Source organism: Somniosus microcephalus, unplaced genomic scaffold (genome assembly GCF_052327205.1).
Source record: "Somniosus microcephalus isolate GS21.2 unplaced genomic scaffold, FLI_Smic_1.0 unresolved_chr1, whole genome shotgun sequence".
NCBI lineage: Eukaryota > Metazoa > Chordata > Chondrichthyes > Squaliformes > Somniosidae > Somniosus > Somniosus microcephalus.
In genome coordinates, this window is record NW_028225179.1 from 29,240,195 (window position 1) to 29,265,135 (window position 24,941).

A 24,941-nucleotide genomic window follows, 5' to 3' on the forward strand; every position below is an offset into this window, starting at 1 on the left:
GAGCTTCACTCTGTATCTAACCCGTGTTGTTCCTGCCCTGGGAGTTTTTGATGGGCTGGTTTAAAGAGAGCTTTACTCTATCGATTCTGTAGCAAACCTTGATAGATTGCAAGTCCGGGGATTCAGCGCATACACAGCGCAGACAGAAACACGGAACTTGCGGGGCCTCTACCAAGGCCTAAGTCGTTGGTACGGAGACCATGATTTCAGGGCCATTATCTTTGTTTGATGTAATCCTTCACTCCTGTGTATAAGACAGTGAGTCTCACGGCCTAAAATTCATTCAAATCTCAGTAAGAATACCCAGAACAGACTTTAATTGTCTTTTATTTGCTTCATTTTTCTAAGGTGTACCCAGATATCTGCAGACCAACATTCATCCGCATGTGAATCCCTCCTCTGCATTTAAATCAAATCACGGTAACACTTTTCTTTAATCTACCGAGGTTGAGTATTGAAATATACCAGGAGATCCAGGCACGTTTTGATAAAGCAGATTAACAATGAGTTCAGTGGGGAAATTTAGCAAACAACAGGCCGATTTTAATATGATAAGGCAGGATCTGTCCAAAGTGGACTGGGAACAGCTACTTGACAACCCTCTGTCTCAGTCCCAAACTAATCCCACTGCCCTGCTCTCTCCTGTTAGCCCTTTATCAATCGCCAACCTAATCCCACTGCCTCGCTCTCTCCCCATAGCCCTGTATCAGTCCCCAACCTAATCCCACTGCCGCGCTCTCTCCCGATAGGCCTGTATCAATCTCCAAACTACTCCCACTGCCCTGCTTTCTCCCCATAGCCCTGTATCAGTCCCCAATGTAAGCACACTGCCCGCTTTCTCCCCATAGTCCTGTGTTATATCCAAACAAATCCCACTGCCCGCTTTCTCCCCATAGCCCTGTGTTATATCCAAACAAATCCCACTGCCCGCTTTCTCCCCATAGCCCTGTGTTATATCCAAACTAATCCCACTGCCCCGCTTTCTCCCCATAGCCCTGTATCAATCCCCAAATTAATCCCACTGCCCCGCTTTCTCCCCATAGCCCTGTATCAATCCCAAACAAATCCCACTGCCCCGCTCTCTCCCCATAGCCCTGTATCAATCCCCAACGTAAGTCCACTGCCCTGCTTTCTCCCCATAGCCCTGTGTTATATCCAAACAAATCCCACTGCCCCGCTCTCTCCCCATAGCCCTGTTTCAATCCCCAACGTAAGCCCACTGCCCCGCTTTCTCCCCATAGCCCTGTGTTATATCCAAACTAATCCCACTGCACCGCTCTCTCCCCATAGCCCTGTATCAATCCCAAACTAATCCCACTGCCCAGCTCTCTCCTCTAGCCCTGTATCAATCACAAACTAATCCCACTGCCACGCTCACTCCCCATAGCCCCGGATCAATCCCACGCTTATCCCGCTCCTGTTCACTATCCAGTGACCCCTGGGTTAGAGAGAGGGGAAATCAGCCAGGGTTCCTGCTCCTGATCACAGTCCAGTGACCCCTGCGTTAGAGAGAGAGGGGAAATCAGCCAGGGTTCATGCTCCTGATCACTATCCAGTGACCCCTGGGTTAGAGAGAGGGGAAATCAGCCAGGGTTCCTGCTCCTGATCACTGCCCAGTGACCCCTGGGTTAGTGAGAGGGGAAATCAGCCAGGGTTCCTGCTCCTGATCACTGCCCAGTGACCCCTGAGTTAGAGAGAGAAGGAAATCAGCCAGGGTTCCTGCTCCTGATCACTGCCCAGTGACCCCTGGTAAGAGAGAGAGGGAAATCAGCGAGGGTTCATGCTCCGGATCACAGTCCAGTGACCCCGGGTTAGAGAGACAGGTGAAATCAGCCAGGGTTCCTGCTCCTGATCACAGTCCAGTGACCTCTGGGTTAGAGAGAGAGGGGAAATCAGCCCGGGTTCCAGCTCCTGATCACTATCCAGTGACCCCTGAGTTAGAGAGAGGGGGAACCAGCCAGGGTTCCTGCTCCTGATCACTATCCAGTGACCCCTGGGTTAGAGAGAAGGGAGATCAGCCTGGGTTCCTGCTCCTGATCACTATCCAGTGACCCCTGGGTTAGAGAGAAGGGAGATCAGCCTGGGTTCCTGCTCCTGATCACTGCCCAGTGACCCCTGGGTTAGAGAGAGAGGGAAATCAGCCAGGGTTCCTGCTCCTGATCACTATCCAGTGAACCCTGGGTTAGAGAGAGGGGAAATCAGCCAGGGTTCCTGCTCCTTATCACTATCCAGTGACCCCTGGGTTAGAGAGAGGGGAAATCAGCCAGGGTTCCTGCTCCTGATCACTGTCCAGTGACCCCTGGGTTAGAGAGAGAGGTGAAATCAGCCAGGGTTCATGCTCCTGATCACAGCCCAGTGACCCCTGGGTTAGAGAGAGAGGGGAAATCAGCCAGGGTTCGTGCTCCTGATCACTGTCCAGTGAACCCTGGGTTAGAGAGAGAGGTGAAATCAGCCAGGGTTCCTGCTCCTGATCACTATCCAGTGACCCCTGAGTTAGAGAGAGGGGAAATCAGCCAGGGTTCCTGCTCCTGATCACTATCCAGTGACCCCTGGGTTAGAGAGAGGGGAAATCAGCCTGGGTTCCTGCTCCTGACCACTGCCCAGTGACCCCTGGGTTAGAGAGAGAGGGAAATCAGCCAGGGTTCATGCACCTGATCACTATCCAGTGACCCCTGGGTTAGAGAGAGGGGAAATCAGCCAGGGTTCCTGCTCCTGATCACTGCCCAGTGATCCCTGGGTTAGAGAGAGAGGGAAATCAGCCAGGATTCATGCTCCTGATCACTGTCCAGTGACCCCTGGGTTAGAGAGAGGGGAAATCAGCCTAGGTTCCTGCTCCTGATCACTGCCCAGTGACCCCTGGGTTAGAGAGAGAGGGGAAATCAGCCAGGGTTCCTGCTCCTGATCACAGTCCAGTGACGCCTGGGTTAGAGAGACAGGTGAAATCAGCCAGGGTTCCTGCTCCTGATCACTGCCCAGTGACCCCTGGGTTAGAGAGACAGGTGAAATCAGCCAGGGTTCCTGCTCCTGATCACAGTCCAGTGACCCCTGGGTTAGAGAGAGAGGGGAAATCAGCCAGGGTTCATACTCCTGATCACTATCCAGTGACCCCTGGGTTAGAGAAAGGGGAAATCAGCCAGGGTTCCTGCTCCTGATCACTGCCCAGTGACCCCTGGGTTAGAGAGAGGGGAAATCAGCCAGGGTTCATGCTCCTGATCACTATCCAGTGACCCCTGGGTTAGAGAAAGGGGAAATCAGCCAGGGTTCCTGCTCCTGATCAATGCCCAGTGACCCCTGGGTTGGAGAGAGGGGAAATCAGCCAGGGTTCCTGCTCCTGATCATTGTCCAGTGACCCCTGGGTTAGAGAGAGAGGGAAATCAGCCAGGGTTCCTGCTCCTGATCAATGCCCAGTGACCCCTGGGTTGGAGAGAGGGGAAATCAGCCAGGGTTCCTGCTCCTGATCATTGTCCAGTGACCCCTGGGTTAGAGAGAGAGGGGAAATCAGCCAGGGTTCCTGCTCCTGATCACAGTCCAGTGACCCCTGGGTTAGAGAGAGAGGGGAAATCAGCCAGGGTTCATGCTCCTGATCACTATCCAGTGACCCCTGGGTTAGAGAGAGGGGAAATCAGCCAGGGTTCATGCTCCTGATCACTATCCAGTGAACCCTGGGTTAGAGAGAGGGGAAATCAGCCAGGGTTCCTGCTCCTTATCACTATCCAGTGACCCCTGGGTTAGAGAGAGGGGAAATCAGCCAGGGTTCCTGCTCCTGATCACTGTCCAGTGACCCCTGGGTTAGAGAGAGAGGTGAAATCAGCCAGGGTTCCTGCTCCTGATCACAGCCCAGTGACCCCTGGGTTAGAGAGAGAGGGGAAATCAGCCAGGGTTCGTGCTCCTGATCACTGTCCAGTGAACCCTGGGTTAGAGAGAGAGGTGAAATCAGCCAGGGTTCCTGCTCCTGATCACTATCCAGTGACCCCTGAGTTAGAGAGAGGGGAAATCAGCCAGGGTTCCTGCTCCTGATCACTATCCAGTGACCCCTGGGTTAGAGAGAGGGGAAATCAGCCTGGGTTCCTGCTCCTGACCACTGCCCAGTGACCCCTGGGTTAGAGAGAGAGGGAAATCAGCCAGGGTTCATGCTCCTGATCACTATCCAGTGACCCCTGGGTTAGAGAGAGGGGAAATCAGCCAGGGTTCCTGCTCCTGATCACTGCCCAGTGATCCCTGGGTTAGAGAGAGAGGGAAATCAGCCAGGATTCATGCTCCTGATCACTGTCCAGTGACCCCTGGGTTAGAGAGAGGGGAAATCAGCCTAGGTTCCTGCTCCTGATCACTGCCCAGTGACCCCTGGGTTAGAGAGAGAGGGGAAATCAGCCAGGGTTCCTGCTCCTGATCACAGTCCAGTGACGCCTGGGTTAGAGAGACAGGTGAAATCAGCCAGGGTTCCTGCTCCTGATCACTGCCCAGTGACCCCTGGGTTAGAGAGACAGGTGAAATCAGCCAGGGTTCCTGCTCCTGATCACAGTCCAGTGACCCCTGGGTTAGAGAGAGAGGGGAAATCAGCCAGGGTTCATACTCCTGATCACTATCCAGTGACCCCTGGGTTAGAGAAAGGGGAAATCAGCCAGGGTTCCTGCTCCTGATCACTGCCCAGTGACCCCTGGGTTAGAGAGAGGGGAAATCAGCCAGGGTTCATGCTCCTGATCACTATCCAGTGACCCCTGGGTTAGAGAAAGGGGAAATCAGCCAGGGTTCCTGCTCCTGATCAATGCCCAGTGACCCCTGGGTTGGAGAGAGGGGAAATCAGCCAGGGTTCCTGCTCCTGATCATTGTCCAGTGACCTCTGGGTTAGAGAGAGAGGGAAATCAGCCAGGGTTCCTGCTCCTGATCAATGCCCAGTGACCCCTGGGTTGGAGAGAGGGGAAATCAGCCAGGGTTCCTGCTCCTGATCACTGCCCAGTGATCCCTGGGTTAGAGAGAGAGGGAAATCAGCCAGGATTCATGCTCCTGATCACTGTCCAGTGACCCCTGGGTTAGAGAGAGGGGAAATCAGCCTAGGTTCCTGCTCCTGATCACTGCCCAGTGACCCCTGGGTTAGAGAGAGAGGGGAAATCAGCCAGGGTTCCTGCTCCTGATCACAGTCCAGTGACGCCTGGGTTAGAGAGACAGGTGAAATCAGCCAGGGTTCCTGCTCCTGATCACTGCCCAGTGACCCCTGGGTTAGAGAGACAGGTGAAATCAGCCAGGGTTCCTGCTCCTGATCACAGTCCAGTGACCCCTGGGTTAGAGAGAGAGGGGAAATCAGCCAGGGTTCATACTCCTGATCACTATCCAGTGACCCCTGGGTTAGAGAAAGGGGAAATCAGCCAGGGTTCCTGCTCCTGATCACTGCCCAGTGACCCCTGGGTTAGAGAGAGGGGAAATCAGCCAGGGTTCATGCTCCTGATCACTATCCAGTGACCCCTGGGTTAGAGAAAGGGGAAATCAGCCAGGGTTCCTGCTCCTGATCAATGCCCAGTGACCCCTGGGTTGGAGAGAGGGGAAATCAGCCAGGGTTCCTGCTCCTGATCATTGTCCAGTGACCCCTGGGTTAGAGAGAGAGGGAAATCAGCCAGGGTTCCTGCTCCTGATCAATGCCCAGTGACCCCTGGGTTGGAGAGAGGGGAAATCAGCCAGGGTTCCTGCTCCTGATCATTGTCCAGTGACCCCTGGGTTAGAGAGAGAGGGGAAATCAGCCAGGGTTCCTGCTCCTGATCACAGTCCAGTGACCCCTGGGTTAGAGAGAGAGGGGAAATCAGCCAGGGTTCATGCTCCTGATCACTATCCAGTGACCCCTGGGTTAGAGAGAGGGGAAATCAGCCAGGGTTCATGCTCCTGATCACTATCCAGTGAACCCTGGGTTAGAGAGAGGGGAAATCAGCCAGGGTTCCTGCTCCTTATCACTATCCAGTGACCCCTGGGTTAGAGAGAGGGGAAATCAGCCAGGGTTCCTGCTCCTGATCACTGTCCAGTGACCCCTGGGTTAGAGAGAGAGGTGAAATCAGCCAGGGTTCCTGCTCCTGATCACAGCCCAGTGACCCCTGGGTTAGAGAGAGAGGGGAAATCAGCCAGGGTTCGTGCTCCTGATCACTGTCCAGTGAACCCTGGGTTAGAGAGAGAGGTGAAATCAGCCAGGGTTCCTGCTCCTGATCACTATCCAGTGACCCCTGAGTTAGAGAGAGGGGAAATCAGCCAGGGTTCCTGCTCCTGATCACTATCCAGTGACCCCTGGGTTAGAGAGAGGGGAAATCAGCCTGGGTTCCTGCTCCTGACCACTGCCCAGTGACCCCTGGGTTAGAGAGAGAGGGAAATCAGCCAGGGTTCATGCTCCTGATCACTATCCAGTGACCCCTGGGTTAGAGAGAGGGGAAATCAGCCAGGGTTCCTGCTCCTGATCACTGCCCAGTGATCCCTGGGTTAGAGAGAGAGGGAAATCAGCCAGGATTCATGCTCCTGATCACTGTCCAGTGACCCCTGGGTTAGAGAGAGGGGAAATCAGCCTAGGTTCCTGCTCCTGATCACTGCCCAGTGACCCCTGGGTTAGAGAGAGAGGGGAAATCAGCCAGGGTTCCTGCTCCTGATCACAGTCCAGTGACGCCTGGGTTAGAGAGACAGGTGAAATCAGCCAGGGTTCCTGCTCCTGATCACTGCCCAGTGACCCCTGGGTTAGAGAGACAGGTGAAATCAGCCAGGGTTCCTGCTCCTGATCACAGTCCAGTGACCCCTGGGTTAGAGAGAGAGGGGAAATCAGCCAGGGTTCATACTCCTGATCACTATCCAGTGACCCCTGGGTTAGAGAAAGGGGAAATCAGCCAGGGTTCCTGCTCCTGATCACTGCCCAGTGACCCCTGGGTTAGAGAGAGGGGAAATCAGCCAGGGTTCATGCTCCTGATCACTATCCAGTGACCCCTGGGTTAGAGAAAGGGGAAATCAGCCAGGGTTCCTGCTCCTGATCAATGCCCAGTGACCCCTGGGTTGGAGAGAGGGGAAATCAGCCAGGGTTCCTGCTCCTGATCATTGTCCAGTGACCTCTGGGTTAGAGAGAGAGGGAAATCAGCCAGGGTTCCTGCTCCTGATCAATGCCCAGTGACCCCTGGGTTGGAGAGAGGGGAAATCAGCCAGGGTTCCTGCTCCTGATCATTGTCCAGTGACCCCTGGGTTAGAGAGAGAGGGGAAATCAGCCAGGGTTCCTGCTCCTGATCACAGTCCAGTGACCCCTGGGTTAGAGAGAGAGGGGAAATCAGCCAGGGTTCATGCTCCTGATCACTATCCAGTGACCCCTGGGTTAGAGAAAGGGGAAATCAGCCAGGGTTCCTGCTCCTGATCACTATCCAGTGACCCCTGGGTTAGAGAAAGGGGAAATCAGCCAGGGTTCCTGCTCCTGATCAATGCCCAGTGACCCCTGGGTTGGAGAGAGGGGAAAATCAGCCAGGGTTCCTGCTCCTGATCATTGTCCAGTGACCCCTGGGTTAGAGAGAGAGGGAAATCAGCCAGGGTCATTTAAATCATGTTGCGAGAAAGGGAAATAGTTTGTGCCCCCGTTTGTACCTCAGAGTCTTAGAGACGGAGGGAACGGCAACAGAAAAAGAGGAAACAACATCTCCAAAAACTGATCCCAACTCATCGCCTAGGCTGGGGATAGATAACCTCGCCGCCTTCTTAGGAAGTTTAACCACTTTATTCACTTTCTGATTGGAGCTCCGTTTGGAATTAGACTTTATTTTGTCGGATGTTTAACGACAGCATTGAAGGGGGAAGGAGAAACTTGGAGCAACTTCTTCTGTCAAAGCTGCAGTGAGACTTGAATGAATTTAAAGATTTTTAATGAACTTTTCTCCAAAAATGAGTGTAAAAAACACTTTTTCCCCCTAAGTTTCGAACATGATTTTGGAAGAGACTGAAGCAAAAGCCAATTTTCCCCTCACCTAAACAAGTTTCAACCAGGTCTTGAAGTCCAAACGCTTTTAAAGAGCTCTGAAATGGTTAAAATGTTTTCAAATTGAAATATCTCAAGATTTGATTTTGAGTGATTGACTGAAGTGAGTAGCTTTACACAAACATGCAACCATGGTGTTGAGGAGGGGGAAGGTAGGGGAGGATTTGTAGGAGTTACATATTACTTTTTAATTACTTTTTAAAAATGTACCATTAAGACATTTAGGAAGAGAACCAAGAAAGGGGAAAAACACAAACCATTTTATAATGTCTGTCGTTCGATAGTCCTAACAAGTCGCAGGAATAACGTAAATATAGATTTCCTCTTAAACATTTAGTGGAGTGTTAATTGAAGCAAGAGTTATGTAATGATGTATAAAAATTGCAGGAAGCTACTTTAGAAGAAACCACTCTTTGTTTATTGAGAGAGACACAGAAAATACTTTGATTAAAGTGATAACGTACAATTCGATTTGGTTTGAATGTTTGAAATAGGAGATTAAAATTTGTGAGTATAATGAAGTTTGTTTCCTGCTTTTAATTGCGAAGTACCTAAAATAATTCAACACTCCTTGTGACAAGAGCAGGGATTAATATTGTGGAGAATGTTTGAGAGAAAAACATTAGAAGCGAAATTGGTAAATTATAAATCTTTACGTCAACATATCAGTAAACATTTGCAAGTCAGTCTGACTGGTTTTGCTGTCCAGGAAGAAAAACAAGTGTTTATTTCTGTTAAGTCATAGCTTTGCCTGCTTTTTTTGTTTATAATTCAGTGACACAAATTGTGTGTATATTTGTAAATTGTAAAATAACAGCAATAAATCACATTTCTGTGACATTCTTTCTGTCTTAAACGATTCAATTTGTGCCTCGGAATCTAGAAGCTTCTTTACCTGAACGGTTTGAATGGTTAAAGTTGATCTCAGCTATCAAAAGCTGTTTGCGACATTCCTGTATTGTGGAACAGTGTGATGTCTTTGCAGAGACAGGAATTCGCATTGTTGAATGGAGGTTTTTCTGATCTGTTGCATCCTGTGTAGATCAGAAACAGGTAAAGATGTTCATAGTAAACAGCCCAAGACAATGAAATGCTTAAACAATGTCTGGCCAAGGTCAGAGACTTCAAGCACAGGACATGTGGAATATACAAAACCCCATAGCCCTGTATCAATCCCAAACTAATCACACTGCCCCGCTCTCTCCCCATACCCTGTATCAATCCCCAAACTAATCCCACTGCCCCGCTCTCTCCCCATACCCTGTATCAATCCCCAAACTAATCCCACTGCCCCGCTCTCTCCCCATACCCTGTATCAATCCCCAAACTAATCCCACTGCCCTGCTGACTCCCCATAGCCCTGTATCAATCCCCAATCTAATCCCACTGCCCCGCTCTCTCCCCATAGCCCTGTATCAATCCCAAACTAATCCCACTGCCTCGCTTTCCCCCCATAGCTCTGTCTTGATCCCAAACTAATCCCACTGCCCTGCTCTCCCCCCATAGCCCTGAATCAATCCCAAACTAATCCCACTGCCCCACTCTCTCCCCATAGCCCTGCATCAATCCCAAACTTTTCCCAATAGCCCTGCATCAATTCCAAACTAATCCCTCCTCTGCCCCACTCTCTGCCCATAGCCCTGCATCATTCCCAAACTAACCCCACTGCCACGTTCTCTCCCCATAGCCCTGGGAGTGTTTGATGGGACAGTGTAGAGGGAGCATTACTATATATATCTAACCCGTGCAGCACCTGCCTTGGGAATGTTTGATGGGACAGTGTAGAGGGAGCTTTTTGTCTGTATCTAACCCATGCGGTACCTGCCTTGGGAGTGTTTGATGGGACAGTGTAGAGGTAGCATTACTCTATATCTAACCTGTGCAGTACCTGCCTTGGGAGTGTTTGATGGGTCAGTGTAGAGGGAGCTTCACTCTGTATCTAACCCGTGTTGTTCCTGCCCTGGGAGTTTTTGATGGGCTGGTTTAAAGAGAGCTTTACTCTATCGATTCTGTAGCAAACCTTGATAGATTGCAAGTCCGGGGATTCAGCGCATACACAGCGCAGACAGAAACACGGAACTTGCGGGGCCTCTACCAAGGCCTAAGTCGTTGCTCCGGAGACCATGATTTCAGGGCCATTATCTTTGTTTGATGTAATCCTTCACTCCTGTGTATAAGACAGTGAGTCTCACGGCCTAAAATTCATTCAAATCTCAGTAAGAATACCCAGAACAGACTTTAATTGTCTTTTATTTGCTTCATTTTTCTAAGGTGTACCCAGATATCTGCAGACCAACATTCATCCGCATGTGAATCCCTCCTCTGCATTTAAATCAAATCACGGTAACACTTTTCTTTAATCTACCGAGGTTGAGTATTGAAATATACCAGGAGATCCAGGCACGTTTTGATAAAGCAGATTAACAATGAGTTCAGTAGGGAAATTTAGCAAACAACAGGCCGATTTTAATATGATAAGGCAGGGTCTGTCCAAAGTGGACTGGGAACAGCTACTTGACAACCCTCTGTCTCAGTCCCAAACTAATCCCACTGCCCTGCTCTCTCCTGTTAGCCCTTTATCAATCGCCAACCTAATCCCACTGCCCCGCTCTCTCCCCATAGCCCTGTATCAGTCCCCAACCTAATCCCACTGCCGCGCTCTCTCCCCATGGCCCTGTATCAATCTCCAACCTAATCCCACTGCCGCGCTCTCTCCCGATAGGCCTGTATCAATCTCCAAAGTATTTCCACTGCCCTGCTCTCTCCCCATAGCCCTGTATCAATCCCAAACGTAAGCCCACTGCCCCGCGCTCTCCCGATAGCCCTGTCTCAATCCCCAAACTAATCCCACTGCCCCGCTCTCTCCCGATTGCCCTGTATCAATCCCAAACTAATCACACTGCCCCGCTCTCTCCCCATAGCCCTGTATCAATCCCCAAACTAATCCCACTGCCCCGCTCTCTCCCCATAGCTCTGTATCAATCCCAAATTAATCCCACAGCCCCGCTCTCTCCCCATAGCCCTTTATCAATCCCAAACTAATCCAACTGCCTCGCTCGCTCCCGATAACCCTGTATCAATCCCAAACTAATCAGACTGCCCTGCTCTCACCCCATAGCCCTGTATCAATCCCCAAACTAATCCCACTGCCCCGCGATCTTCCCATAGCCCTGTATCAATCCCAAAACTAATCCCACTGCCCCGCTCTCCCCCCATAGCCCAACATCAATCCTAAACTAATCCCACTGCCGCGCTCTCGTCCCATAGTCCTGCATCAATCCCAAACTAATCACACTGACCCGCTCTCTCCCCAGAGCCCTGTATCAATCCTCAAAACTAATCCCACTGCCCCGCTCTCTCCCCATAGCCCTGTATCAATCCCAAACTAATCACACTGCCACAATCTCTCCCGATAACCCTGTATCAATCCCAAACTAATCAGACTGCCCTGCTCTCACCCCATAGCCCTGTATCAATCCCCAAACTAATCCCACTGCCCCGCTCTCTCCCGATTGCCCTGTATCAATCCCAAACTAATCACACTGCCCCGCTCTCTCCCCATAGCCCTGTATCAATCCAAAACTAATCCCAAAGCCCCACTCTCTCCCCATAGTCCTGTATCAATCCCAAAATAATCCCACTGCCCCGCTCTCTCCCCATAGCCCTGTATCAATCCCAAAACTAATCCCACTGCCCCGCTCTCCCCCCATAGCCCAACATCAATCCTAAACTAATCCCACTGCCGCGCTCTCGTCCCATAGTCCTGCATCAATCCCAAACTAATCACACTGACCCGCTCTCTCCCCAGAGCCCTGTATCAATCCTCAAAACTAATCCCACTGCCCCGCTCTCTCCCCATAGCCCTTTATCAATCCCAAACTAATCCCACTGCCTCGCTCGCTCCCGATAACCCTGTATCAATCCCAAACTAATCAGACTGCCCTGCTCTCACCCCATAGCACTGTATCAATCCCCAAACTAATCCCACTGCCCCGCTCTCTCCCCATAGCCCTTTATCAATCCCAAACTAATCCAACTGCCTCGCTCGCTCCCGATAGCCCTGTATCAATCCCAAACTAATCAGACTGCCCTGCTATCACCCCATAGCCCTGTATCAATCCCCAAACTAATCCCACTGCCCCGCGATCTTCCCATAGCCCTGTATCAATCCCCAAACTAATCCCACTACCCCGCTCTCTCCCGATTGCCCTGTATCAATCCCGAAACTAATCCCACTGCCCCGATCTCTCCGCATAGCCCTGTATCAATCCCAAACTAATCCCAAAGCCCCACTCTCTCCCCATAGCCCTGTATCAATCCCAAACTAATCACACTGCCCCAATCTCTCCCGCTAGACCGGTATCAATCCCAAACTATTCCCAATGCCTCGCTCGCTCCCGATAACCCTGTATCAATCCCAAACTAATCAGACTGCCCTGCACTCACCCCATAGCCCTGTATCAATCCCCAAACTAATACCACAGCCCCGCGCTCTCCCGATAGCCCTGTCTCAATCCCTAAACTAATCCCACTGCCCCGCTCTCTCCCGATTGCCCTGTATCAATCCCAAACTAATCACACTGCCCCGCTCTCTCCCCATAGCCCTGCATCAATCCCCAAACTAATCCCACTGCCCCGATCTCTCCGCATAGCCCTGTATCAATCCCAAACTAATCCCAAATCCCCACTCTCTCCCTATAGCCCTGTATCAATCCCAAACTAATCACACTGCCACAATCTCTCCCGATAGCCCTGTATCAATCCCAAACTATTCCCAATGCCTCGCTCGCTCCAGATAACCCTGTATCAATCCCAAACTAATCAGACTGCCCTGCACTCACCCCATAGCCCTGTATCAATCCCCAAACTAATCCCACTGCCCCGCTCTCTCCCGATTGCCCTGTATCAATCCCAAACTAATCCCACTGCCCCACTCTCTCCCCATAGCCCTGTATCAATCCCCAAACTAATCCCACAGCCTCACTCTCCCCCCATAGCCCTACATCAATCCTAAACTAATCCCACTGCCGCGCTCTCTTCCCATAGTCCTGCATCAATCCCAAACTAATCACACAGCCCCGCTCTCTCCCCATAGCCCTGTATCAATCCCCAAAACTAATCCCACTGCCTCGCTCTCTCCCCATAGCCCTTTATCAATCCCAAACTAATCCAACTGCCCCGCTCTCTCCCCATAGCCCTGTATCAATCCCAAACTAATCCCACTGCCCCGCTCTCTCCCCATAGCCCTGTATCAATCCCAAACTAATCCCACTGCCCCGCTCACTCCCCATAGCCCTGTATCAATCCACAAACTAATCCCACTGCCCCGCTCACTCCCCATAGCCCTGTATCAATCCCAAACTAATCCCATTGCCCCGCTCACTCCCGATAGCCCTGTATCAATCCCAAACTAATCCCAAAGCCCCACTCTGTCCCCATAGCCCTGTATCAATCCCAAACTAATCACACTGCCCCGATCTCTCCCGATAGCCCTGTATCAATCCCAAACTATTCCCAATGCCTCGCTCGCTCCCGATAACCCTGTATCAATCACAAACTAAACAGACTGCCCCGCGCTCTTCCCATAGCCCTGTATCAATCCCCAAACTAATCCCACTGCCCCGCTCTCTCCCGATTGCCCTGTATCAATCCCAAACTAATCACACAGCCCCGCTCTCTCCCCATAGCCCTGTATCAGTCCCCAAACTAATCCCACTGCCCCGCTCACTCCCCATAGCCCTGTATCATTCCCAAACTAATCCCAGTGCCCCGCTCAGTCCCGATAGCCCTGTATCAATCCAAAACTAATCCCAAAGCCCCACTCTCTCCCCATAGTCCTGTATCAATCCCAAACTAATCCCAATGCCCCGCTCTCTCCCCATAGCCGTTTCAATCCCCAAACTAATCCCACTGCCCCGCTCTCTCCCCATAGCCCTGTATCAATCCCAAACTAATCCCACTACCCTGCTCTCTCCCCATAGCCCTGTATCAATCTCAAAATAATCCCACTGCCCCGCTCTATCCTCATAGCCCTGTATCAATCCCCAAACTAATCCCACTGCCCTGCTGACTCCCCATAGCCCTGTATCAATCCCCAAACTAATCCCACTGCCCCGCTCTCTCCCGATTGCCCTGTATCAATCCCAAACTAATCACACTGCCCCGCTCTCTCCCCTTAGCCCTGTATCAATCCCCAAACTAATCCCACTGCCCCGCTCTCTCCCCATAGCCCTGTATCAATCCCAAAACTAATCCCACTGCCCCGCTCCCCCCCCATAGCCCTACATCAATCCTAAACTAATCCCACTGCCGCGCTCTCGTCCCATAGTCCTGCATCAATCCCAAACTAATCACACTGACCCGCTCTCTCCCCAGAGCCCTGTATCAATCCTCAAAACTAATCCCACTGCCCCGCTCTCTCCCCATAGCCCTTTATCAATCCCAAACTAATCCAACTGCCTCGCTCGCTCCCGATAACCCTGTATCAATCCCAAACTAATCAGACTGCCCTGCTCTCACCCCATAGCCCTGTATCAATCCCCAAACTAATCCCACTGCCCCGCGATCTTCCCATAGCCCTGTATCAATCCCCAAACTAATCCCACTGCCCCGCTCTCTCCCGATTGCCCTGTATCAATCCCAAACTAATCACACTGCCCCGCTCTCTCCCCATAGCCCTGTATCAATCCGCAAACTAATCCCACTGCCCCGCTCACTCCCCATAGCCCTGTATCAATCCCAAACTAATCCCAGTGCCCCATCTAACCCGTGCAGCACCTGCCTTGGGAATGTTTGATGGGACAGTGTAGAGGGAGCCTTTTGTCTGTATCTAACCCGTGCGGTACCTGCCTTGGGAGTGTTTGATGGGACAGTGTAGAGGGAGCATTACTCTATATCTAACCCGTGCTGTACCTGCCTTGGGAGTGTTTGATGGGACAGCGTAGAGGGAGCTTTACGCTGTATGTAACCCGTGCAGTACCTGCCTTGGGAGTGTTTGATGGGACAGTGTAGAGGGAGCTTCACTCTGTATCTAACCCGTGTTGTTCCTGCCCTGGGAGTTTTTGATGGGCTGGTTTAAAGAGAGCTTTACTCTATCGATTCTGTAGCAAACCTTGATAGATTGCAAGTCCGGGGATTCAGCGCATACACAGCGCAGACAGAAACACGGAACTTGCGGGGCCTCTACCAAGGCCTAAGTCGTTGCTCCGGAGACCATGATTTCAGGGCCATTATCTTTGTTTGATGTAATCCTTCACTCCTGTGTATAAGACAGTGAGTCTCACGGCCTAAAATTCATTCAAATCTCAGTAAGAATACCCAGAACAGACTTTAATTGTCTTTTATTTGCTTCATTTTTCTAAGGTGTACCCAGATATCTGCAGACCAACATTCATCCGCATGTGAATCCCTCCTCTGCATTTAAATCAAATCACGGTAACACTTTTCTTTAATCTACCGAGGTTGAGTATTGAAATATACCAGGAGATCCAGGCACGTTTTGATAAAGCAGATTAACAATGAGTTCAGTGGGGAAATTTAGCAAACAACAGGCCGATTTTAATATGATAAGGCAGGATCTGTCCAAAGTGGACTGGGAACAGCTACTTGACAACCCTCTGTCTCAGTCCCAAACTAATCCCACTGCCCTGCTCTCTCCTGTTAGCCCTTTATCAATCGCCAACCTAATCCCACTGCCTCGCTCTCTCCCCATAGCCCTGTATCAGTCCCCAACCTAATCCCACTGCCGCGCTCTCTCCCGATAGGCCTGTATCAATCTCCAAACTACTCCCACTGCCCTGCTTTCTCCCCATAGCCCTGTATCAGTCCCCAATGTAAGCACACTGCCCGCTTTCTCCCCATAGTCCTGTGTTATATCCAAACAAATCCCACTGCCCGCTTTCTCCCCATAGCCCTGTGTTATATCCAAACAAATCCCACTGCCCGCTTTCTCCCCATAGCCCTGTGTTATATCCAAACTAATCCCACTGCCCCGCTTTCTCCCCATAGCCCTGTATCAATCCCCAAATTAATCCCACTGCCCCGCTTTCTCCCCATAGCCCTGTATCAATCCCAAACAAATCCCACTGCCCCGCTCTCTCCCCATAGCCCTGTATCAATCCCCAACGTAAGTCCACTGCCCTGCTTTCTCCCCATAGCCCTGTGTTATATCCAAACAAATCCCACTGCCCCGCTCTCTCCCCATAGCCCTGTTTCAATCCCCAACGTAAGCCCACTGCCCCGCTTTCTCCCCATAGCCCTGTGTTATATCCAAACTAATCCCACTGCACCGCTCTCTCCCCATAGCCCTGTATCAATCCCAAACTAATCCCACTGCCCAGCTCTCTCCTCTAGCCCTGTATCAATCACAAACTAATCCCACTGCCACGCTCACTCCCCATAGCCCCGGATCAATCCCACGCTTATCCCGCTCCTGTTCACTATCCAGTGACCCCGGGTTAGAGAGAGGGGAAATCAGCCAGGGTTCCTGCTCCTGATCACAGTCCAGTGACCCCTGCGTTAGAGAGAGAGGGGAAATCAGCCAGGGTTCATGCTCCTGATCACTATCCAGTGACCCCTGGGTTAGAGAGAGGGGAAATCAGCCAGGGTTCCTGCTCCTGATCACTGCCCAGTGACCCCTGGGTTAGTGAGAGGGGAAATCAGCCAGGGTTCCTGCTCCTGATCACTGCCCAGTGACCCCTGGGTTAGAGAGAGAAGGAAATCAGCCAGGGTTCCTGCTCCTGATCACTGCCCAGTGACCCCTGGTAAGAGAGAGAGGGAAATCAGCGAGGGTTCATGCTCCGGATCACAGTCCAGTGACCCCGGGTTAGAGAGACAGGTGAAATCAGCCAGGGTTCCTGCTCCTGATCACTGCCCAGTGACCCCTGGTAAGAGAGAGAGGGAAATCAGCCAGGGTTCCTGCTCCTGATCACAGTCCAGTGACCCCGGGTTAGAGAGACAGGTGAAATCAGCCAGGGTTCCTGCTCCTGATCACAGTCCAGTGACCTCTGGGTTAGAGAGAGAGGAGGAAATCAGCCAGGGTTCCTGCTCCTGATCGCTATCCAGTGACCCCTGAGTTAGAGAGAGGGGGAACCAGCCAGGGTTCCTGCTCCTGATCACTATCCAGTGACCCCTGAGTTAGAGAGAGGAGGAAATCAGCCAGGGTTCCTGCTCCTGATCGCTATCCAGTGACCCCTGGGTTAGAGAGAAGGGAGATCAGCCTGGGTTCCTGCTCCTGATCACTGCCCAGTGACCCCTGGGTTAGAGAGAGAGGGAAATCAGCCAGGGTTCATGCTCCTGATCACTATCCAGTGACCCCTGGGTTAGAGAGAGGGGAAATCAGCCAGGGTTCATGCTCCTGATCACTATCCAGTGAACCCTGGGTTAGAGAGAGGGGAAATCAGCCAGGGTTCCTGCTCCTTATCACTATCCAGTGACCCCTGGGTTAGAGAGAGGGGAAATCAGCCAGGGTTCCTGCTCCTGATCACTGTCCAGTGACCCCTGGGTTAGAGAGAGAGGTGAAATCAGCCAGGGTTCCTGCTCCTGATCACAGCCCAGTGACCCCTGGGTTAGAGAGAGAGGGGAAATCAGCCAGGGTTCGTGCTCCTGATCACTGTCCAGTGAACCCTGGGTTAGAGAGAGAGGTGAAATCAGCCAGGGTTCCTGCTCCTGATCACTATCCAGTGACCCCTGAGTTAGAGAGAGGGGAAATCAGCCAGGGTTCCTGCTCCTGATCACTATCCAGTGACCCCTGGGTTAGAGAGAGGGGAAATCAGCCTGGGTTCCTGCTCCTGACCACTGCCCAGTGACCCCTGGGTTAGAGAGAGAGGGAAATCAGCCAGGGTTCATGCTCCTGATCACTATCCAGTGACCCCTGGGTTAGAGAGAGGGGAAATCAGCCAGGGTTCCTGCTCCTGATCACTGCCCAGTGATCCCTGGGTTAGAGAGAGAGGGAAATCAGCCAGGATTCATGCTCCTGATCACTGTCCAGTGACCCCTGGGTTAGAGAGAGGGGAAATCAGCCTAGGTTCCTGCTCCTGATCACTGCCCAGTGACCCCTGGGTTAGAGAGAGAGGGGAAATCAGCCAGGGTTCCTGCTCCTGATCACAGTCCAGTGACGCCTGGGTTAGAGAGACAGGTGAAATCAGCCAGGGTTCCTGCTCCTGATCACTGCCCAGTGACCCCTGGGTTAGAGAGACAGGTGAAATCAGCCAGGGTTCCTGCTCCTGATCACAGTCCAGTGACCCCTGGGTTAGAGAGAGAGGGGAAATCAGCCAGGGTTCATACTCCTGATCACTATCCAGTGACCCCTGGGTTAGAGAAAGGGGAAATCAGCCAGGGTTCCTGCTCCTGATCACTGCCCAGTGACCCCTGGGTTAGAGAGAGGGGAAATCAGCCAGGGTTCATGCTCCTGATCACTATCCAGTGACCCCTGGGTTAGAGAAAGGGGAAATCAGCCAGGGTTCCTGCTCCTGATCAATGCCCAGTGACCCCTGGGTTGGAGAGAGGGGAAATCAGCCAGGGTTCCTGCTCCTGATCATTGTCCAGTGACCTCTGGGTTAGAGAGAGAGGGAAATCAGCCAGGGTTCCTGCTCCTGATCACAGTCCAGTGACCTCTGGGTTAGAGAGAGAGGGAAATCAGCCAGGGTTCCTGCTCCTGATCAATGCCCAGTGACCCCTGGGTTGGAGAGAGGGGAAAATCAGCCAGGGTTCCTGCTCCTGATCATTGTCCAGTGACCCCTGGGTTAGAGAGAGAGGGAAATCAGCCAGGGTCATTTAAATCATGTTGCGAGAAAGGGAAATAGTTTGTGCCCCCGTTTGTACCTCAGAGTCTTAGAGACGGAGGGAACGGCAACAGAAAAAGAGGAAACAACATCTCCAAAAACTGATCCCAACTCATCGCCTAGGCTGGGGATAGATAACCTCGCCGCCTTCTTAGGAAGTTTAACCACTTTATTCACTTTCTGATTGGAGCTCCGTTTGGAATTAGACTTTATTTTGTCGGATGTTTAACGACAGCATTGAAGGGGGAAGGAGAAACTTGGAGCAACTTCTTCTGTCAAAGCTGCAGTGAGACTTGAATGAATTTAAAGATTTTTAATGAACTTTTCTCCAAAAATGAGTGTAAAAAACACTTTTTCCCCCTAAGTTTCGAACATGATTTTGGAAGAGACTGAAGCAAAAGCCAATTTTCCCCTCACCTAAACAAGTTTCAACCAGGTCTTGAAGTCCAAACGCTTTTAAAGAGCTCTGAAATGGTTAAAATGTTTTCAAATTGAAATATCTCAAGATTTGATTTTGAGTGATTGACTGAAGTGAGTAGCTTTACACAAACATGCAACCATGGTGTTGAGGAGGGGGAAGGTAGGGTAGGATTTGTAGGAGTTACATATTACTTTTTAATTACTTTTTAAAAATGTACCATTAAGACATTTAGGAAGAGAACCAAGAAAGGGGAAAAACACAAACCATTTTATAATGTCTGTCGTTCGATAGTCCTAACAAGTCGCAGGAATAACGTAAATATAGATTTCCTCTTAAACATTTAGTGGAGTGTTAATTGAAGCAAGAGTTATGTAATGATGTATAAAAATTGCAGGAAGCTACTTTAGAAGAAACCACTCTTTGTTTATTGAGAGAGACACAGAAAATACTTTGATTAAAGTGATAACGTACAATTCGATTTGGTTTGAATGTTTGAAATAGGAGATTAAAATTTGTGAGTATAATGAAGTTTGTTTCCTGCTTTTAATTGCGAAGTACCTAAAATAATTCAACACTCCTTGTGACAAGAGCAGGGATTAATATTGTGGAGAATGTTTGAGAGAAAAACATTAGAAGCGAAATTGGTAAATTATAAATCTTTACGTCAACATATCAGTAAACATTTGCAAGTCAGTCTGACTGGTTTTGCTGTCCAGGAAGAAAAACAAGTGTTTATTTCTGTTAAGTCATAGCTTTGCCTGCTTATTTTGTTTATAATTCAGTGACACAAATTGTGTGTATATTTGTAAATTGTAAAATAACAGCAATAAATCACATTTCTGTGACATTCTTTCTGTCTTAAACGATTCAATTTGTGCCTCGGAATCTAGAAGCTTCTTTACCTGAACGGTTTGAATGGTTAAAGTTGATCTCAGCTATCAAAAGCTGTTTGCGACATTCCTGTATTGTGGAACAGTGTGATGTCTTTGCAGAGACAGGAATTCGCATTGTTGAATGGAGGTTTTTCTGATCTGTTGCATCCTGTGTAGATCAGAAACAGGTAAAGATGTTCATAGTAAACAGCCCAAGACAATGAAATGCTTAAACAATGTCTGGCCAAGGTCAGAGACTTCAAGCACAGGACATGTGGAATATACAAAACCCCATAGCCCTGTATCAATCCCAAACTAATCACACTGCCCCGCTCTCTCCCCATACCCTGTATCAATCCCCAAACTAATCCCACTGCCCCGCTCTCTCCCCATACCCTGTATCAATCCCCAAACTAATCCCACTGCCCCGCTCTCTCCCCATACCCTGTATCAATCCCCAAACTAATCCCACTGCCCTGCTGACTCCCCATAGCCCTGTATCAATCCCCAATCTAATCCCACTGCCCCGCTCTCTCCCCATAGCCCTGTATCAATCCCAAACTAATCCCACTGCCTCGCTTTCCCCCCATAGCTCTGTCTTGATCCCAAACTAATCCCACTGCCCTGCTCTCCCCCCATAGCCCTGAATCAATCCCAAACTAATCCCACTGCCCCACTCTCTCCCCATAGCCCTGCATCAATCCCAAACTTTTCCCAATAGCCCTGCATCAATTCCAAACTAATCCCTCCTCTGCCCCACTCTCTGCCCATAGCCCTGCATCATTCCCAAACTAACCCCACTGCCACGTTCTCTCCCCATAGCCCTGGGAGTGTTTGATGGGACAGTGTAGAGGGAGCATTACTATATATATCTAACCCGTGCAGCACCTGCCTTGGGAATGTTTGATGGGACAGTGTAGAGGGAGCTTTTTGTCTGTATCTAACCCATGCGGTACCTGCCTTGGGAGTGTTTGATGGGACAGTGTAGAGGTAGCATTACTCTATATCTAACCTGTGCAGTACCTGCCTTGGGAGTGTTTGATGGGTCAGTGTAGAGGGAGCTTCACTCTGTATCTAACCCGTGTTGTTCCTGCCCTGGGAGTTTTTGATGGGCTGGTTTAAAGAGAGCTTTACTCTATCGATTCTGTAGCAAACCTTGATAGATTGCAAGTCCGGGGATTCAGCGCATACACAGCGCAGACAGAAACACGGAACTTGCGGGGCCTCTACCAAGGCCTAAGTCGTTGCTCCGGAGACCATGATTTCAGGGCCATTATCTTTGTTTGATGTAATCCTTCACTCCTGTGTATAAGACAGTGAGTCTCACGGCCTAAAATTCATTCAAATCTCAGTAAGAATACCCAGAACAGACTTTAATTGTCTTTTATTTGCTTCATTTTTCTAAGGTGTACCCAGATATCTGCAGACCAACATTCATCCGCATGTGAATCCCTCCTCTGCATTTAAATCAAATCACGGTAACACTTTTCTTTAATCTACCGAGGTTGAGTATTGAAATATACCAGGAGATCCAGGCACGTTTTGATAAAGCAGATTAACAATGAGTTCAGTAGGGAAATTTAGCAAACAACAGGCCGATTTTAATATGATAAGGCAGGGTCTGTCCAAAGTGGACTGGGAACAGCTACTTGACAACCCTCTGTCTCAGTCCCAAACTAATCCCACTGCCCTGCTCTCTCCTGTTAGCCCTTTATCAATCGCCAACCTAATCCCACTGCCCCGCTCTCTCCCCATAGCCCTGTATCAGTCCCCAACCTAATCCCACTGCCGCGCTCTCTCCCCATGGCCCTGTATCAATCTCCAACCTAATCCCACTGCCGCGCTCTCTCCCGATAGGCCTGTATCAATCCCCAAACTAATCCCACTGCCCCGCTCTCTCCCGATTGCCCTGTATCAATCCCAAACTAATCACACTGCCCCGCTCTCTCCCCATAGCCCTGTATCAATCCCCAAACTAATCCCACTGCCCCGCTCTCTCCCCATAGCTCTGTATCAATCCCAAATTAATCCCACAGCCCCGCTCTCTCCCCATAGCCCTTTATCAATCCCAAACTAATCCAACTGCCTCGCTCGCTCCCGATAACCCTGTATCAATCCCAAACTAATCAGACTGCCCTGCTCTCACCCCATAGCCCTGTATCAATCCCCAAACTAATCCCACTGCCCCGCGATCTTCCCATAGCCCTGTATCAATCCCAAAACTAATCCCACTGCCCCGCTCTCCCCCCATAGCCCAACATCAATCCTAAACTAATCCCACTGCCGCGCTCTCGTCCCATAGTCCTGCATCAATCCCAAACTAATCACACTGACCCGCTCTCTCCCCAGAGCCCTGTATCAATCCTCAAAACTAATCCCACTGCCCCGCTCTCTCCCCATAGCCCTGTATCAATCCCAAACTAATCACACTGCCACAATCTCTCCCGATAACCCTGTATCAATCCCAAACTAATCAGACTGCCCTGCTCTCACCCCATAGCCCTGTATCAATCCCCAAACTAATCCCACTGCCCCGCTCTCTCCCGATTGCCCTGTATCAATCCCAAACTAATCACACTGCCCCGCTCTCTCCCCATAGCCCTGTATCAATCCAAAACTAATCCCAAAGCCCCACTCTCTCCCCATAGTCCTGTATCAATCCCAAAATAATCCCACTGCCCCGATCTCTCCCCATAGCCCTGTATCAATCCCAAAACTAATCCCACTGCCCCGCTCTCCCCCCATAGCCCAACATCAATCCTAAACTAATCCCACTGCCGCGCTCTCGTCCCATAGTCCTGCATCAATCCCAAACTAATCACACTGACCCGCTCTCTCCCCAGAGCCCTGTATCAATCCTCAAAACTAATCCCACTGCCCCGCTCTCTCCCCATAGCCCTTTATCAATCCCAAACTAATCCCACTGCCTCGCTCGCTCCCGATAACCCTGTATCAATCCCAAACTAATCAGACTGCCCTGCTCTCACCCCATAGCACTGTATCAATCCCCAAACTAATCCCACTGCCCCGCTCTCTCCCCATAGCCCTTTATCAATCCCAAACTAATCCAACTGCCTCGCTCGCTCCCGATAGCCCTGTATCAATCCCAAACTAATCAGACTGCCCTGCTATCACCCCATAGCCCTGTATCAATCCCCAAACTAATCCCACTGCCCCGCGATCTTCCCATAGCCCTGTATCAATCCCCAAACTAATCCCACTACCCCGCTCTCTCCCGATTGCCCTGTATCAATCCCGAAACTAATCCCACTGCCCCGATCTCTCCGCATAGCCCTGTATCAATCCCAAACTAATCCCAAAGCCCCACTCTCTCCCCATAGCCCTGTATCAATCCCAAACTAATCACACTGCCCCAATCTCTCCCGCTAGACCGGTATCAATCCCAAACTATTCCCAATGCCTCGCTCGCTCCCGATAACCCTGTATCAATCCCAAACTAATCAGACTGCCCTGCACTCACCCCATAGCCCTGTATCAATCCCCAAACTAATACCACAGCCCCGCGCTCTCCCGATAGCCCTGTCTCAATCCCCAAACTAATCCCACTGCCCCGCTCTCTCCCGATTGCCCTGTATCAATCCCAAACTAATCACACTGCCCCGCTCTCTCCCCATAGCCCTGCATCAATCCCCAAACTAATCCCACTGCCCCGATCTCTCCGCATAGCCCTGTATCAATCCCAAACTAATCCCAAATCCCCACTCTCTCCCTATAGCCCTGTATCAATCCCAAACTAATCACACTGCCACAATCTCTCCCGATAGCCCTGTATCAATCCCAAACTATTCCCAATGCCTCGCTCGCTCCAGATAACCCTGTATCAATCCCAAACTAATCAGACTGCCCTGCACTCACCCCATAGCCCTGTATCAATCCCCAAACTAATCCCACTGCCCCGCTCTCTCCCGATTGCCCTGTATCAATCCCAAACTAATCCCACTGCCCCACTCTCTCCCCATAGCCCTGTATCAATCCCCAAACTAATCCCACAGCCTCACTCTCCCCCCATAGCCCTACATCAATCCTAAACTAATCCCACTGCCGCGCTCTCTTCCCATAGTCCTGCATCAATCCCAAACTAATCACACAGCCCCGCTCTCTCCCCATAGCCCTGTATCAATCCCCAAAACTAATCCCACTGCCTCGCTCTCTCCCCATAGCCCTTTATCAATCCCAAACTAATCCAACTGCCCCGCTCTCTCCCCATAGCCCTGTATCAATCCCAAACTAATCCCACTGCCCCGCTCTCTCCCCATAGCCCTGTATCAATCCCAAACTAATCCCACTGCCCCGCTCACTCCCCATAGCCCTGTATCAATCCACAAACTAATCCCACTGCCCCGCTCACTCCCCATAGCCCTGTATCAATCCCAAACTAATCCCATTGCCCCGCTCACTCCCGATAGCCCTGTATCAATCCCAAACTAATCCCAAAGCCCCACTCTGTCCCCATAGCCCTGTATCAATCCCAAACTAATCACACTGCCCCGATCTCTCCCGATAGCCCTGTATCAATCCCAAACTATTCCCAATGCCTCGCTCGCTCCCGATAACCCTGTATCAATCACAAACTAAACAGACTGCCCCGCGCTCTTCCCATAGCCCTGTATCAATCCCCAAACTAATCCCACTGCCCCGCTCTCTCCCGATTGCCCTGTATCAATCCCAAACTAATCACACAGCCCCGCTCTCTCCCCATAGCCCTGTATCAGTCCCCAAACTAATCCCACTGCCCCGCTCACTCCCCATAGCCCTGTATCATTCCCAAACTAATCCCAGTGCCCCGCTCAGTCCCGATAGCCCTGTATCAATCCAAAACTAATCCCAAAGCCCCACTCTCTCCCCATAGTCCTGTATCAATCCCAAACTAATCCCAA